Here is a 17,304-nt window from a genome sequence, read left to right on the forward strand (position 1 = left end):
GAGCAACTGGGCCCGTGAGCCACAACTGCTGAGCCTGCACATCTGGAGCCTGTGCTCTGCATCGGGAGAGGCCGCCATAGTGAGAGGCCCGCACACCGCGATGAAGAGTGGCCCCCGCTTGCCACAACTAGAGAAAGCCCTCGCACAGAGATGAAGACCCAACACAGCAAAAATAAATTAATTAATAAACTCCTACCCCCAACATCTTTAAAAAAAAACGAAAAAAAAAAGAAAAAAGGGGAGAGGGCCCAAATCAATAAAATCAGAAATGAAAAAGGAGAAGTTAAACTGAAACCATGAAAATACAAAGGACCATAAGAGGCTACTACAAACAACTATATGCCAATAAAATGGACAACATAGAAGAAATGGACAAATTCTTAGAAAGTTACAATCTCCCAAGAACCAGGAAGAAATAGAAAATGTGAACAGAGCAGTTACCAATAAGGAAATTCAATCACTAGTGGTTTTGTTTTGTTTTGTTTTGTGGTACGCGGGCCTCTCACTGTTGTAGCCTCTCCCGTTGCGGAGCACAGGCTCCGGACGCACAGGCTCCGGACGCACAGGCTCAGCAGCTCCGTGGCATGTGGGATCCTCCCGGACCGGGGCACGACCCCGTGTCCCCTGCATCGGCAGGCAGACACCCAACCACTGTGCCACCAGGGAAGCCCCAATCACTAGTTTTAAAACTACCAGAAAAAAAAAAAAAAAAAAAAAAAAAACTACCAGAAAACCAAAGTCCAAGACCAGATGGCTTCACAGGTGAATTCTACCAAAAATTTAGAGAAGAGTTAACACCTATCCTTCTCAAACTATTCCCAAAAAATTGCAGAGGAAAGAATGCTTCCAAACTCATTCTACCAAGCAAGCATCACCCTGCTAGCAAAACCAAAGGTATCACAAAAAAGGAAAATTACAGGTCAATATCACTGATGAACATAGATGAAAATATCTTCAACAAAATATCAGCAAATTGAATCCAACAATACATCAAAAGGATCATACACCATGATCAAATGGAATTTATCCCAGGGATGGAAGGATTTTTCAATATCCACAAATCAACGTGATATATATACCACATTAACAATTAAAGAATAAAAACATTTCATTTTAATAGATGCAGAGAAAGCTTCTGACAAAATTTGACATCCATTTATGATAAAAACTCTCCAGAAAGTGGGCATAAAGTGAACATACCTCAACATAATAAAGGCATATATAAGCCCACAGATAACATCATACTCAATGGTGAAAAGCTAAAAGCATTTCCTCTAATATGAGGAACAAGACAAGGATGTCCACTCTTGTCACTTTTGTTTAACATAGTATTGGAAGTTCTTGCCACAGAAATCAGAAGAAAACGAAATAAAAGGAATCCAAATGGAAAGGAAGAAGTAAAACTGTCAGTGTTTGCAGATGATATACTATACATTGAAAACAGTTTAAACCACACATACTTAAAATCTACCTTTTGATCTATTGACGCATGCTTACAACCCTGAAACCAAGTTTCCTCCTGCCTTTTAAAATTTATCCTTCTCAGCATATAAAATTACTGATACAAGGACATATATATTTTTGTTATGAAAAAAAGACTGTTATGAAAAAAAAAGAGACTGTTATGAAACCAGATGAATCCATCCCCATCTTCCATCATTTCATGGCCATTCTTATTTCATCTTTCCCCATTTACACCAGTGCCTTAGTTTACCACAGTCTCTCCCTTATTCACAGATTTGCTTTTTGGGGTTTCAGTGACCCAAGGTCAACTAAGGTCTGAAAATAGTAAATGGAGAACTCCAGAAATAAGTAATGAGTTTTAAATTGCGTGCCTTTCTATATGCTGCAATCTCTCACCGCCCTCTTCGTCCCACCCACAGCATGAATCATCCCATTGTCCAGTGAATCCACATAGGCATTGTATCATCTCACATCATCACAAAAAGGGCGACTACAGTACAATAAGCTATTTTGAGAGAGAGAGACACCACATTCACTTAACTTTTATTACAGCTATTGTTATAATCTTTATCATAGGTATGCATGTATAGGAAAAAACATAGTACATATAGGGCTTGTTACTATCTGTAGTTTCAGGCATCTACTTGGAGGTCTTGGAACGCATCTGCTGCAGATAAGGGGGAACTACTGTACTAATTCCAGACATGGTATCATTTAATGCATAATCTCTTCAGAATGGATTTTTCATAACACAATAGTTATCAGAAAAATATAAACATTGTATCAATGCTGAATTGTCTCAAAAATGTGTTTGTTTCTTAAGTCACATTAGTTGCAATCAGAATCCAAAATATATCCTTACAGGGTTCAGTAGCTGTGTCTCACAGATCTCTTAACATGTGGGGTCCACTTATCTTTTAAAATTCTTATTTGTTTCTCATAATTTGCTGTCATTGGTTCATCAGAATTTGGCACATGCAAGATGGGTCTTAATGAGTCTCTAATACTGTTTAACTGGTCACCCCCCCCCCCCCATATATCCTGTATACTAGATGTTGACGAGATGGGTGATGAAGTTTGATCCCTGCAGACAGGTGCCTGATGATGACTGTTAGGGAAGTAAAAACAAAAATCTCTCCCAACCTGGTAATCCTTTCCACAATGGTAGTAGAGACAGAAAAACACTTTTATTATTGAATAAGCATTAAGGCAAAGTACTCGTGCATCACAGGCAATCCACCAGGAAACTGCAAAGACAGAAACAACCTAAATCCCCTATTTATCCAAACAGATACAGCCCACTGCATATGTATATTCAAGATAAACAATATCTAGTCCTCAAGTAAGAGGAGTTGACGGTACCATTTGTCACACAGAGTCCTAATTTTACCTGGTAATTGGGGTGACTATCTGTGTTTGCTTATTGGTTTTAGCCACAGGAAACACAAACTTCTCATCTTTGTAATAGGAGGTAGTTTTTTAAGTTGGAGCACAGCATCCACTAAGATGAGACTCCTATCCTCGTACAAGAACTGATAAATGAGCTAACTCCCTGATGTCTGCAGTTTGAGGAGAAAGCAGGTTCTTGAGAAAGACATTTCTCAATCCTAAAACTGGAAGAAAAAAGACCAGCTGAAAAAAGACCTCTCTAGTCTTCAAAGACATGCATTTTAAAAGAGATGAGACAGTTCCTGCAAGTTTTCTAAGGTAAATGGTCTAAGGGAGAGGAACGAAATCTCTTTCCCCATTTTCAACAGGGAGAAGTAAATCTCTTGTTTTTTACGTGTGTATTTGTCAAATAAAATAATTTGTATGTGACACACCTAGAAACACAAATAGTGTGACTGTGTTTTGCTACCACACCATAACACAGCCTGGAAACAAATGTTTCAGGTATTGGATATGACCTGCCTATATATATCTGGGGACACAGTGTAACAAGTGTGGGACACTGTCATCCTGTGATATGTGAATGATGCAGGATTTACAAGACAGGCCAGACTTCATCTAGCCCATTCAGGGAATGGTGGTCAAGTTTAGTTCCCCAAGAGGGAGCAGGAATATTCTTAGGGATTAGCAGTCATTGGTTTGCTTTTTACCTAGAGTGTTGGGGAGGACCAAATTCACCAGCTGGAGGGAGTGAGAAGAAGAACCATGGGGACAGGGACAGGGGAGGTTTACAGTAGACATTCTTAGTCCTTAGCATCTCTTCCAATGTCCACAACAGTGACAGCTGAGTAATGGGGCACTGATTGGAGAAGACGCCCTGAGGTGATGTTAGTAGGAAGACCAACAGCCTTGGGATGACTCACATGTGGCAGCAAGGGCCAGTCATGTGTTTGGGGTGACACCTGGGGAAGGTGCTGCATGCCTGTGGGGGTGGGGAGCCATGTCAGAGGGAAGACCATGTAAAGACAGAGGAAGAGGACAGCTATTTACAAGCCTCCAAAGAAACCACTGTTAACCTCTTGATTCCAGACTTCTACCCTCTGGAATTGTGAGGAAATAATTTTCTGTTGTTTAAAGCACCCGGACTATGGTGCCATGTTTTGTCAACCTTAGCAAATTAACACAGGGACCATCAGCATTTGGGAGAGGATCTGCAGGGCAACAGGGAAGAGGTTGAGAAGGCTCCTAAGAGGGGCCCGAGGGAATAAGGAGAGGTTTCTTGGGGTGGAACCAGGCCAGAGGGAAGGGGGAACACAGTGGGTGAGCCTGCGATTGATTTTTACATCCCCACTTCTGCCGGGGTCACAGTAAGAGATACCCCCTCCAGTCCCACACATCGTCAGTTTCCCCCAGTGCAAAATGGGGCTAATGATGGAGCTGCCTCAGGGGCTCTGGGAGGATGCATAGGGCCGGGCCCATAGTAAGGGCCCCAAGGAGGTAGCTGTTGGGAGTCCTGATACCCTGGAGAGTGGTGGCAGTGCCCTTGGGGAGGCTGCAACAACAGGAGAGAGTTCCAGGGGCTGAGGGGGCCCATCCCATCAGGGGGCTCTTCCCATAGTAGCTCTGATCCCTACTTGGGGTCCTACCTGGCGGCTACACCTGTGTCTTCAGCCAGGAGGGAACTGCCCAGGGCACCTGTATACATAGGAGGCACCCTGAGATACTTCTGCCACAGGGGTTCAGGTCTCTGCTCTCCCTCTTCTCAGCCACAGGACTGTCCCCTGGTTCTGGACACTCAGTTTCCCTGCCTGTGGAATGGGTATGCTACAAAAGAAAAACAGACTCACAGACATAGAGAATACACATGTGGTTGCCAAGGCGGAGGGCGGGTAGTAGAGGGAAGGATTGGGGGTATGGGATTAGCAGAGGCAAACTATTATATAAAGGATGGATAAACAACAAGGTCCTATTATATAGCACAGGGAACTATACTCAATATCCTGTGACAAACCACAATAGAAAGGAATATGAATAAGATTACACACATATACATAACTGAGTCACTTTGCTGCACAGAAGAAATTAACACAGTGTAAATCAACTATATTTCAATAAAATAAAAAAACCCCAAAAAACAAACAGGAAGCAAAATGCTGGAGGCCGCTCAAAACAGGAAACAAAATCCTAGAGGACAGAAACCGGCAATAGAGGACACCCAAATAAACTAGAACTTCTACCAACATGGGTGGCTTACGTACAGGAGGACTCACCACCACGATCTGGGATCACCAAGGAGGTGATAAAGCATAACAGTCTCTTGCAGGCACCTTAACTGAATCCAAGGCAGTGTTAGATAAGAGTTGGTGAGGGCTTTTGCAGGTCGCTCTGTATCCCACTTCTGACACATGTAACGCCAACCAAAACACAATATAGGAGGCTGCAAATAAGAAGAGTTTAGGGACTTCCCTGGTGGCGCAGTGGTTAAGAATCCACCTGTCAATGCAGGGGACATGGGTTCAAGCCCTGGTCTTGGAAGATCCCACATGCCGCAGAGCAACTAAGTCCATGTGCCACAACTACTGAGCCTGCAAGCCACAGCTACTGAAGTCCGCGTGCCTACAGCCCATGCTCTGCAACAAGACAAGCTACTATGAGAAGCCCATGAACCACAGCGAAGAATAGCCCCCACTCACCACAACCAGAGAAAGCCTGCACGCAACAACGAAAACCCAACATGGCCAAAAAAACCCAAACCAAACAAACAAAAACGTTACAAAAAAGGAAAAGTTTATTTGGAGTCTACAATTCAGGAGACACAGATTCAGGTAACCCCAAAAGATGTTCCAGGAGAAGAGAGTAAGGGGCTTACAAAGACAAAAAGCTCTGAGTTTGTTAAAGCTGCCTCTTGAGAATTGTGATTGAGTCTGATGCAATTAGGAACTATTTGTCCTTAAGAAATCAGGAGTTATTTTAGGGTTTGGGTCTGATAAGTAGACAGGCTGTCATGAGTTATTTTAGGATGAGGGTTTGATAAGAATCTTGACTTTCTGGCAGATGTTCTGGATGGCCTCATTAGGACAATAAGTAGTCAAAAGATCAGATTCCACCAGGCTGAGAGGTGCATAAGTCACACTTCCTTAATAGATTCCCGGCTCCATTTTAGATAGCTCTGAGCAATATCGGCTCCATTTTAATTTTCCTTTCACAATAGTCACCCCAACTGCCAGATAAATTCAGAAGAAGAACCATGTGTGACAAGTGGTACAGTCAAATTCTCTTGGCTATTTTTTTGTTTGTTTTCTGGGCCTATTTCTTACTTTTAGAGTAGACCTACTTTGATGGTTTTAAGATGAGGAATCAGATGGAAGTTTAAGAATCTGAGAGAGACCTGCCAAAGGATTATTCTGTTGCCTCTTTGCTCTGACCAAACCATATTTAAAATTAATCAAATATTATACATATAGTTTCAGTTCTGGGCAGCCATGAAAGTAGGCTGCTCAGTTTTTCCTTTACGATGTATCCTGCTCTGAGGAGTGCAGCTGGCCAACAGCCCCCAGCTGTGCTGCCTTGGGAGCCACCACAGCGTTCCAAAGGCCATTCTCAGCAAGCTGTTCTCAGCCAGTGACTGAGCATGACACGGGTACTAGAGCTAGGTGACTAGTTATTATCATCAAAACATGTATGTAATGAGTTGTATCTGCTTAGCTACATATGGTGGAGTTTTTTTCAGCCTTTGCAATTTCTTAGCATATGACCTGTGATACATATCAAACTCTGGTTTAATGCTTACTCAATAATAAAAGTGTTTTCTGTCACTACCACCTCTGAGGAGAGGATTTCTGAGTCCAGAGAGTTTATTTTTATTTACCCAATAGTCACCATCACACACTTCGCTGGGACCAAACTTCAATCACCTACCTCATTAATATCTACTGCACAGGATTATGGGGAAAGGATGATCAGTTAAACAGTATCAGAGATTCAATAAACCACATCTATAATCTGCCTAATTCTGATCAACAAATAAGAATAAAAATGGCAAGTGAGACTTAAAGGTTAAGAGACTTAGTGCGACACAGCTACCAAAAACCCTAAGAATACATTTTGGATCCTGACCATAATTAATCTGCCTTAAATACATTTTTGAGATAGTTGAGAAAACTAAGCATACTTCCAAATTCTTAAGTGTTTTCATTTTATGTGATAGTTATTAGAGTTATGAAGGAGCACTCAATTTCTAAAAATGCATCCTGAAGAGGTTATGCATTATATGTTATGTCTGGGAGTAAAAGTAGAATAATCCTCTAGCATATATGAAGATGAATGAAACAATGGCCAAGAAATGATAAATAATGGTGGCAGATTGGAAAGGGGTTCATCCAGTTTCCTAATACAATCTTTTCCATTTTTGTGTATATTAGAAATAACAAATGATATGTCATTGTATCAGTAATTTTACATGTGGAGAAAGCTGAGTTAAAATAGGTAGAAGGAAAATTTTGGTTTCAGTTGTAAGCACGTGTCAAACCATTAAAATGTACATTTAAAATATGTGCAGTTTACGTAATTTTACCGCAATTGAACTATTTAAAAATATATAAAAACTTCTAGGGCTTCCCTGGTGGCGCAGTGGTTGAGAGTCCGCCTGCCGATGCAGGGGACACGGGTTCATGCCCCGGTCCGGGAAGATCCCGCATGCCGCGGAGCAGCTGGGCCCGTGAGCCATGGCCACTGGGCCTGCATGTTCAGAGCCTGTGCTCCTCAACGGGAGAGGCCACAGCGGTGAGAGGCCTGCGTACTGCAAAAAAACAAACAAACAAAAAAACCTTCTAACTTCTTAGTCATTTCACTACATTTTTCTTCTATGCTCTTGAAGCTTGTGGCTACTGTATCACTACAGTGGAAATAGAATATATTGGTGTGCTACTGTCAACTTTCAAACTCCATGTTCAGTGGTATCACATTGGAAGTTTTAAATTGACGCAAGTGGGAATATTCACACTGGGGAAACTGCAAACGATACAAATCTTGGCTTGATTATGGAGAATATGTTAGTAATGCTGATTAAACTTTAAAAAGTATATGCTGTATGTGGCCACTGCAATGTGTACAGCAGAAAAAAAGTTAGGAAATAGTATTTCAGAATTCAAAAATAATTATTTCTTATGGCTAGGAGTCACATCACTAAAGAATGAAGTTTCAAGTCTTCATTGTTTCATTATCTTATTTATTAATGAAGAGAGAAATAGTCAAAATTAATTATTTTTAAATGGACAAAAGCTATGAGAAGACATTTTACCAAAAGAGGACTTAAAAAATGAAAAAAATGCTCCACGTCATAAAACATCTGAGAAATGTAACTAAAACCACAGTGAGATAGTGCTATACACTTATTAAAAGAGTCAAAAAGTCTTATTAAAAGACTTGGGACTAACCTGGCGGTCCAGAGGTTAACACTCTGCCTTCCAATGCAGGGGACACGGATTCGACCCCTGGTTGGGGAATTAAGATCCCACGTGCTGTGGGGCAACTAAGCCCACATGCCACAACTAGAGTGCCCACACGACACAACTAGAGCGCCAGTGCGCCACCACTGCTGAGTCCATGCTCTCTGGAGCCTGTGCACCACAACTAGAGAGAAGCCCGTATGCTGCAACGAAGAGCCCACACACCGCAATGAAAGATCCCACATGCCGTAATGAAGATCCCATGTGCCACAAACTAAGACCTGATGCAGCCAAATTAAAAAGAAAAAAAAAAGTTTAAAAAGACTAAACAGATTGGCAATGATATGGAATAATTGGAAGTCCCAAACTCTTCTGGTAGGAATGCAAAAGGAAACAACCATTTCAGATCACACTGTAGGGTTCTTTAAAAAGTCATCCATTCACTAAGCCTGAAACTCAGGCACTGCACCCTAAAGTATTAATAGAGGAAAAGTGAAACATAACCATGTATAGAATTATATTCAAAAGTCTGCAGCAATTTTACTTCCAACAGTCAAAAACTGGAAACAACTCAAATACGGATAAACAGATGAATAAACAAATAGTGGTATGTCCTCAGAACATAATACTTCTCGTCAATATAAAAAGAATGAACTACTCACTGATGACTCTCAAAATAAACATGTCACATGAGGGTACCTGAGGGAGAAAGAATAAACACTTTATGACTTTAATCATATAAAATTCTAGACAATGCAAATTTATCTATTGTAAAGAAAAATAAATCAATGATTAACTAGAGGTCAGAGTAACATCAATAAAAGAAACAAGGTAAATATGAAGGTAGATAGGTTTATTATGGATGTGATGGTGGTTCCATGGATTTATATAAATGTCAAAACTTATCAAATTGTATATTTTAACCATGTGCATTTTATTGCATGTATTCATACCTTATTAAAGCTTAAAAATATTATCCAAAATAAAAATCTGGATTTCTTACTCTTTTTGTAAAATCCCCTATATTGACTTCACCACTTTCTGCCTCACACCCTGGGAGGGTCACCTTGCCTCAGTGGTCAAAAATATAAGTAAGCAATGAAGATTGTTCCCACCTGATTCAACAGGAATACTGTCTGGGTCACAAAGTCCATTACTCGATGAAAAGATATCCCTTCTCTCTGTTCTCATTTTTCTGTCTGGCACAGAAATGGCCTTGAGGAGGATAGCCCACAGAGGCTACAGAAATCCACAAAACCTTCCAATTATTTTCTCTTGTAATGCCCTTCTCAATTCAGGAGATCTGAGAATTTCTGTACATGCTCACCCTTCACAGCCACAGTGACTGAACACTGTCATTGTGGATGCCCCTTTATATGAGGCACATTCCAGCCAGCTTGTAATAGTGTCCTCCTCCCACTATTAATCCAATGTTTTCTGTAACAATTATCGTTCCCCCTATAATCTTACAACCAGTGATGCCACACTGCAGAATTCTGCACATAAGGGCACATGGCTCTACTGCAGGACCTGGGAGAATATTTTCCTCACTAATGCTGAGCTCAAGGCAATATCCCCTGTGAACAACACAACAATTTCATGTTACTCTCAGAAGCAAGGAAGGTTATCACAATTGCTCCTTCCCCAGGCTGACCTCTGAACCAAGAAAATATGGCACTCAGGCCACAAATTAGAACCAGAAAGCTCTGTAGTCTTTCCTTGGAAGCCTTGGGCAATAATGCAAACAAACCCCAAAATGGAGAGAGGTATATCTGCTATCATATTGTGCCCTTAAGGCACACAAAGCCTGGAATTCCCAACAAAAGCTGATCAGTCCTTTATGTTAGCAGAACCCAAGTGTTTTCAAATCATCCCTTACAGTGAATGGAACGCCAAGATTAAATGTGGCTTAAACAGTGAGACCTTTATAATTGCACAAACCAGAGCAATGGGAGGGAAGCTACTCCTGGATTGGTGACTTGATGGCTAGAAAATCCTATCATAGGAGTTATGTGGGCTGGAAAATCCTATCATAGGAGTTATGTGAGGCCAACAATATCCCTGAATAAGGCTGTCCATTTTTGCAAGTCACAAGCAGAGTCCTTTGGGCCAAAAATGGGTCAGGTCAGTGACTTAACTCATCAAAGAAACGAGAAAGGAGTGAGTGCTCAGGCTTCTCACAATCCCTCCTGTGAATGGGAAAGACCAAGGTTTCTTTCCCTGAACACCCTGGGGTGGGTGGATGCTGTACACTGTGAGTACCTGCCAGGTGGGAGAGGTGAAATGGCTTTGGCCACAGAAATTGTCAATGACAGAAATCTGGCAAGGGACCTGGGCAGGTTAAAAAGTACAGCGCAGCTCCCACATACCTGGGATGTTTGCAGATGTTTGGATGTATGAGGTTCAATTCAGATGGTACCACGATGAGGGATCTCAAGTGTTGACATACTGAAAAAGGAAATTGTACATCCCTGCACATGTAAGATGTTTTTTTCCTTCTGAAATCTGTGGTTCCAGAGTCAAAACCTTGGGCTAATGGCCTTATCGTATTCATTGCATTAACAAGGCCTTGATCTAGTGTAAACAGTCTAGTGTTTTAAGAGACTGGAGCTGTAGGTAAAGAATTCAGCATATTCCCCAAATTGTAAGGCCTTTTCTCACTGTGAACTCTCTGATGTGTGATGAGGTTAGAGCTCTGGCTAAAGGATTTCCCACATTCACTGCACTCATAAGGCCTTTCTCCAGTGTGAACTCTCTCATGTCTAACGAGATGGGAGCTTTTGCTAAATGATTTCCCACATTAGCTGCAAGTGTAACATCTTCCACTAGTGAGGACTCTCCGGTGCTGAACAAGTGTGTTTGCCACTGCAAGTTTCTGGGCAGTATCCCCAGTTATAATGATATTTTCCCCTTGGAAAGGGAGTCGCACGCTCAGTTCCACTATTTGACTTCTCCCAGGTGCATGTGGCCTGTTGGTGAAGAAATCCTGAGTTGCCCAGGAAGTCCTTCCCAACATCCCCAAAGGTAAAGGGCTTCCTTGATACATAGAATTTTCAGCTGTTCACAAACAATGTTCTCCTCACATCACTTCTCAATGGTTTCTCTCCAGTGTGCTGCTTTTGGTTATGGAGGTTTGCTCTGAAATAGAATGGTTTCTCACACGCCCCACACGTGTAGTTTCTGCCCACAGCGTGCTACCTGGTACTCAGCCAAGTGAAAAATGTCACTCAAGATCGGGCCACACATCTCATAGAGATTGGCCTTCTGGGGAGACAGACCTGCCTTAACAATTCTGATCTATGAGCTTCCTTGATCAGAGATAGTCTGCTCAGAAAGTGCCTCCTCATCCTCTTCTCCATGCCAACAACCTGAAAGCAGAGAAATGCTGGAGATGTACACGTTGACTCTGTGCAAGGAGAAATCCCCAATACAAATCTGTGTCTCACAAACCCAAGGATGAGTCCACGGGACTGTTTGCAAGACAAGGTGGTCGGGTTCACGTTGAGGATGAGGCTGCTCAGCAGCACTGGGCCTTTAAAGATTACAGAATGGGGGAGGCCTCACAAGGTGAGGAACACAACCATGTGGAGTGACACAAAGAGAAGACGCAGGGTCTACAGCTCATTCTGCAAACAACTTTTAGCAGGATCTTGTTTGGTGGTGACACATGAGTACTCTGTAGTAGGTTGTATCCAGGCTCAGGAAAATCCAACTGCGACAGAGCATCTGGTGTTCAAGGATTAATAGCGTGCACACCTCACGACATAAATGGTACAGGCCAACGTTGGACAGCACTGCAGACGGACCAGTGTGAAAAAGCATTGGGAGATGGAGTCCAGGGAGGTGAGAATTAGCCCTATGTTGGAAATAAATAGTGACAAGTAGTAGAGTTGAGAAGGTGGCTCACTGAAGAACGGGGAAGTACAGGCAGAAATGAGGTGTGGCCGCCACTGTGATTGGCACCAAAAGGCTAGTCAGAGAATAGCTTTCTGGCATGATCTGTATATGGCCCTGACATCACGCCCTCCCCCAGGTGCTACTTATCAGGGCCAGACTACGTATGAGTCCTTGCTGTAGTTGGAGTCCTTTCTATTCTGTGAACCTCTCTACCTCACCCCCTTGATGAGCAGCTACGCAGAACCTGGATGATTCAAGTACTAAAGTAAAGACAGGACAGATAAGCAGCCAGCAATGGCCAAAAAGATAGAGCACAAGAAATAAAATTAAACCTTACAAAAAGAACTTCAGAGGAATATCTTGCAAGAATAGCCCATTGTCCATATAATAACAGTGACTGGGTCAGTAACAGCAATTTCTGGCACAAGCAAGAATGAGGAAATGTTAGCTAGGTGAAGGAAGTAGAACCTGGGGTACACAGGTGCCTTGGATCTGGAAAATTCACCTGGCTATGGAGAGGGTAAACAAGGTGGGATTCATGCCTATAAGACTCCTGACTCTGGATCCATCCCTGCAAGGCAGGGGGTAGCAGGTGCTGGATCTGTCAAAGAGAAGAGACAGCAGTGCTCACACCTCAGCCCTACTAACCACAACACCTACTCCGGGAACTGGGGAAGAAAGCAGTGCCCAGGTCCTGATGTGAGAAGGGGAGACTTGCCAATGGATAAAAAGGAAGGGCAGAGACTAGTTCAGGGCACAGGGGTGGGTTTGAGGGCCTTACCCGGGGAGGTTGTAAGTGCCAAGTTCTCCAGCATCACATCATGGTACAGGCATCTCTGAGCCTCGTCAAGAAGACCCCATTCCTCCAAGGAAAAGTTCACGGCCACATCTTCAAAAGTCACACTGCCCTGTCGTGATTGAGACAGATGAAATCACAAACAATCCTCTCTCAAGAGGACCTACAATCAATTCCCCTATTTATCTATTCTATGTCTATCCTCCTCCCAATCTCCCCAGTCAGAGGAGAAACTAGGCCCTGGCGCCATTGGTGCTACTGTCTCCCTATGGGCCCAATGACTACTGGGTCCATGCCACAAACATATATTTAAACTGTGGGCCTGACATAGAGGCATCCAACCCTCCTACCAGGCAATACTCCTGGTGTGATCAAGGTCATGTAAGTCCCAATACCAGGGACCTGGGACCATGAAACATACTCCTTCTCCATGTACATATCACTCTCAAGACTGCACATCCCTCAAATTTAGACATGCCCATGGTCACCACCAACTCACCATCCTACTCTATAAGCATCCCCCTGACCTCCCCACACGTTGAAATATTTTTATCACTTCCTTTTTTTAAATAAAGTTTTTCTTAAATTTTAATTTATTTTTTTATTTTTGGCTGTGTTGGATCTTTGTTGCTGCGCGCAGGCTTTTCTCTGGTTGAGGCGAGCGGGGGCTACTCTTTGTTGCGCTGCACAGGCTTCTCATTGCAGTGGCTTCTCTTATTGAGCAAGGGCTCTAGGCACACGGGCTTCACTAGTTGTGGCACAAGGGCTCAGTGGTTGTGGCTCGTGGGCTTAGTTGCTCCGTGGCATGTGTGATCTTCCCAGACCAGGGCTCGAACCCATGTCCCCTGCATTGGCAGGTGGATTCTTAACTACTGCACCACCAGGGAAGCCCTGATCACCTCCTTTTCACTCCACAGGTGAGGGTGGGATTTCTGCCTAGGGTTAGGGCACCTGACACTGGAAAGATGTTATCAGCAGCATCTTATTAATCATATATATCCACAGCCTGGAATAGGAAGACACCACATTCCATACAGGGCTACATGGAGTTACACTCTGGAAAACAGTTAACAACCAAGAGCTGTGGGACGTAAGCTTTGTAGTATCAAGAGGGTAAGGTGCCCCTGGTTCCATGGGAGGATGCAATTTCCTTTTCTGAATAACTCCAAAGGGCTGACAGGGAACTGAAACTCACTACAAAGGGATAAGCAGGAATTATACCTGGTCCCCTTTATAAAAAGCGTTGTTTGGTTAGGAGACCTTATCCACTGGAGCAGAGCAAAGTGGGGAACTGCTGCTCAGGCCATTTGAGGTCCTGCCAGTTTCAACACATGTCAAGGAAGCATATAATACTGGGAGTTAATTTTAGGCCTTACACCACAACTTAGCTGACAGCATCCAGAGTATGCCTGGCAAATTCATAAAGGATCCAGTAATTCTCTAGACTTCCATGGCTCCCACTAGCAGTGGCAGTGACAAAATCTTCTATAATGGCCACCCTGACAGTCTCCATTCCTTACCTCTGACTTAGCCACACAGAATCGACTGTTCATTTCAGACACCCATGGCCCTATTCCCCTTCTATGCTATACTTGCTGTTCTCTTAACAAGCACAACTTTCCTCCGTCCACTTAACCCTCATTCAAAGCCTAGCCCATTGGTGGCCCACCCCAGGCCTACTGATGCTCACATATGACGACATTTTCCCCTGTTCTTATCCTCCAGGCTGAATGAAACATGTCAGAGCATACCAAAGTCATCAAAAAATCCTGAAGCATGCATAGGGAAGTAAGCACCAGCTCCAGCCTGACTGTCATCTTGCCTCAATTACTTCTAGGCCTCTGCATCCCTCTCATTTCCATTGGCCACTTAGAATGTCTACTCATCTGCCACACTATGTCGTCCCCAACACAACCTCCCTTTATGGCCACTTACCTTCCTCACTTTTGTTTGTGAAGCCCAATACCATGACCCAAGTACTGAAGCCAGATATTGAGTCCACAGCCCCACCCTCCCTTTCCTGGGCACCTAATAGATTTACACCGTAACCCGAAGACTGCCCCTCCTTAATGTCACCACAGCTTACTCATCATGGTCTACAGAGTACCGACCACATTTTGGATGTCTCCATCTTAAACCCCTCCGCACATTTCCACACCTATGTGTTCAGCTGCTCCTTTCACGCCTCCACTCAGTGATCTCTGATACACCTCAGACTTTAAACATGGCTAAAACAAAGCTCTTGTTACCCCCAGTGACTATCACTTACTACAGTCTTTCTCATCCCAGATGATGGAGTTTTCATCCCTACAGCTGGTAAGGCTGGAAACCCTGGGGGTAATCTCTGACTCCTGTTTTACTCCCTCACTGTTCACATTAGAAAAAAATCTAATTGTCCCTTTTTAAAACATGCATCCGGAATACAACCACTTTTCCTAAGCCACCATTATGGTCCATTAACCCTCACCTGGATTATGATAGGAGCCTCTACCCTGATTTTCCCCTCCTCTCTCAGCTTCAGTCTCTTCTCCACTTTACAGCCAAATGGAGCCTGTTTATAGACACTGGTAAGAACACCTCTCTCCTCTGATCCAAATCTCCCTTCGCCTCTAGAATATACATCCATCTTTTCAGGGAACCATTTCTATACTGAATCCTGTCCCTGCTCTTTGTTCTCACCTAAAAGAAAGGAGACCTGTGGTTTCCTGAACAATCCCTGATCAGTTTTACCTCTAAACATCTGGAAATCTTGGAACAAGTTCCTGGAAGAACCCTCCACGCCTGTTTACACTGGTTGCCAATCATGAGAATACCTCTATATAAAGCCTCACATGGATTCAGGGCTATGGGTTTGGAGTTTCTTCAGAGTTCCCAGACTCAAGAATTGGAGGGATAGCATTAAGAGTCCCAGGAAACCACAATTCAGAGAACACAGGAGTGGGGTTTGTGGCCCTGAGGGACTGGGACACGCTCCACCTTCCTGTGTAAATTCCACAAGCACTTCTGCAGCCATGGGAACATATGCAAAGAGGCAGGGCTCGGAGGAAGGGATCCATGGTGGGGTTCCATGTGGTGATCTCCTCCCTGTACCCGTCCCTGACCCCTGGAGCCAGGTGACCTCAGGCTGATGGTCTAATCTCAATGATCAGTGTCCTTACCAGCTGCGTGAGAACCTGAACAAAGATTCAACCTCCCAGTACCTAAATGTCGTCATCGCCTCTTTCGTTTTTCCTTTGAACAGCTTTTGGGAAATTTTTAAACTCTGACGTAGATCCTGCATTTCTTTTCTTAAAACTCCCCATGGCTTCTAGAGTTCTAACATTAAGAACCCTCATCCTGCTATTCCAGGCTTTGCCTCACGTTGTTTGTTCCCTGCGGACAGAACATGGTTCCCAGGTTTCCCGAATCCTTCCGCCTCAATCCGACCTCCAAGCCTTTGCACCTGCGGTCCCTCCACCTGAAACCTCTCCCACGAGCCATCACACTGTCTGTCTGAAACAGGGCCCCACCCACGACCACCTCACCGTCCAGGACACCGCGGCCTGGGCTGCGGGCACGTGAGCAGGCGCCCCGCTTAGTGTCTGGTGGGGTGAGGACGGTGAGGGGTCGGAAGACGAGCGTTTACCTCAGGCGGGTCCCTCAGCGCCGCCGCAGCCATCGGACTCTGTGGGCGGGGCAGGGCCGGTAGCGGCGGGAGAGGAGGCAGGACGGGGACACGACGGTCCCTCTCCCGGGCCTGGCGCTGGGCACCCTAAGAGACATCGCCGAACCTCAGGCCCGCCTCTATGCCACAGGGTCAGCGCCTCCTCTCGCACCTCTGCTGTCCCGTCACCTCCTTCCCTACCCAGCGTTGCGGAGCCGAAACAGACCAAGGCCAATTAAAATGGCCGCCTGGAGGAGGAGACAGGAAGTCCCGCCCGACGCTTTGTGCCCAAACAGAAACTCCTTTTCCCTGAGCCTTTATTGGCTCAGGGACTCTGCCTTCGACGCAAGGCATTCTGGGTCATGTAGTTCCCATTTCCAGGAGAAAAGGCCAAGATCCACCGCGAGGATGCGTTGGGAAATTGCGTGCGAAACGTCTAAGGGACACTTTGAAAATGGCTAATGAAAGCGAAGGCATCAAGCATTTCCCTTACTTTGCTGTACTGACTGCATTTTAGGGTTAACAAATAGAAAATTAGGAGTTTCTTCTTTATATATGCAGAATTCCTGATAAGAATTAGGTAGAATAGGGACTGGTCTACAGCGCATAAAGTAATGAATTTAATCAATGATCACCAACCAATTACTTCAGCCAAATAACTGCAAGGG

The 17,304-nt window shown here is 44.0% G+C and overlaps 1 long non-coding RNA gene across 2 annotated transcripts in view; it reads right to left on the minus strand.

Annotated features, from left to right (window-relative positions):
* LOC116744825 overlaps positions 1-16,871 on the minus strand; it is a 29,433-nt gene extending 12,562 nt beyond the window's left edge. The window contains exons 1-2 of one of the 2 annotated variants that reach the window (XR_004347152.1): positions 16,619-16,871; positions 8,963-13,105 (exon numbers count right to left, since the gene is read on the minus strand). This is a non-coding gene — a long non-coding RNA (uncharacterized LOC116744825). Of the gene's footprint in view, positions 1-5,619; positions 13,106-16,618 lie in introns of those variants that run through there. The other variant, XR_004347153.1, reaches the window with a different exon arrangement.
* Between the last annotated feature and the right edge of the window lie 433 nt (positions 16,872-17,304).

This window comes from Phocoena sinus, chromosome 19 (assembly GCF_008692025.1).
Source record: "Phocoena sinus isolate mPhoSin1 chromosome 19, mPhoSin1.pri, whole genome shotgun sequence".
Lineage (NCBI taxonomy): Eukaryota > Metazoa > Chordata > Mammalia > Artiodactyla > Phocoenidae > Phocoena > Phocoena sinus.